The following is a 1,126-nucleotide window of genomic DNA, read 5'->3' as shown; positions in this document are numbered from 1 at the left end:
AATGGTTGATGTTCAACCATTTCAAGAGGTAGCATATGATCAAGAGCCAATGATTCTGAAGGAAGAAATCCAAGGTACATTGAAGGAATTGGCAAAGAACAAGGCACCAAGAATTGATGGAATAAAAATTGAAATCTTTCAAGAAAGTGAGGCGGCACAGGAGGCACTCACTCATTTATGCTAAGAAATTTGGAAGATAACTATTTGGCTGACTGATTGGAATAGATCCATGTTTCTGTCCATTCCAAAGTGAGGTGACCCAACAGAATGCAGAAATCATTAGACACTATCTCTGATATCCCAAGCGAGTAAAGTTTTACTAAAAGTAATACAGAAATGGCTACAATCATACATTGACAGAGAACTTCCAGAGGTTCAAGCTGGATTTAGAAGAGGCTGTGGAATGAGGGATGTCATTGCTGATGTCTGATGGATCCTGGCTGAAAGGAGAGAATATCAGAAAGATGTTTACCTGTGCTTTATTGACTATGCAAAGGCTTTCGGTTGTGTGGATCATGACAGGCTATGGACAACATTGCCAAGTATGAATATTCCAGAACACTTAATTGTGCTCATGAGGAATCTGTACATGGTCCAAGAGGCAATTGTTTGAACAGAACATGGGAACACTGAAAGTTTTAAAACTAAAAAAGATGTGCTACAGAGTTGTATTCTTTCACCATACTTATTCAAACTGTATGCTGAGCAAATCATCCAAGAAGCTGGGTTATATGAAGAAAAACGTGGCATTGAAGGAAGGAAAAATGAGATTGAAGGAAGACTCATTAACAACCTGTGATATGCAGATGATACAACCTTAAAACATTTATTGATGAAGATCAAAGAGCACAGCCTTCGGTATGGATTACATCACAATGTAAAGAAAACAAAACTACTCACCACTGGACCAATAAGCAATATTCTTATTAATGGAGAAAAGATTGAAGTTGTCAAGGACTTCATTCTTCTTCGATCAACTATCAACACTCATGGAAGCAGCAGTCAAGAAATCAAACGATGTATTACGTTAAGCAAATCTGCCACATAAGACCTTTTTAAAGTGTTGAAGAGCAGAGATGTCAGCTTGAAGACTAAAGTGTGCCTGACTCAAACCATGGTATTTTCA

Source organism: Chrysochloris asiatica, unplaced genomic scaffold (genome assembly GCF_000296735.1).
Source record: "Chrysochloris asiatica unplaced genomic scaffold, ChrAsi1.0 scaffold00166, whole genome shotgun sequence".
In the NCBI taxonomy this organism is placed as follows: domain Eukaryota; kingdom Metazoa; phylum Chordata; class Mammalia; order Afrosoricida; family Chrysochloridae; genus Chrysochloris; species Chrysochloris asiatica.
The sequence above is the reverse complement of the archived record's forward strand: the minus strand, read 5'-3'. Positions refer to the sequence as shown.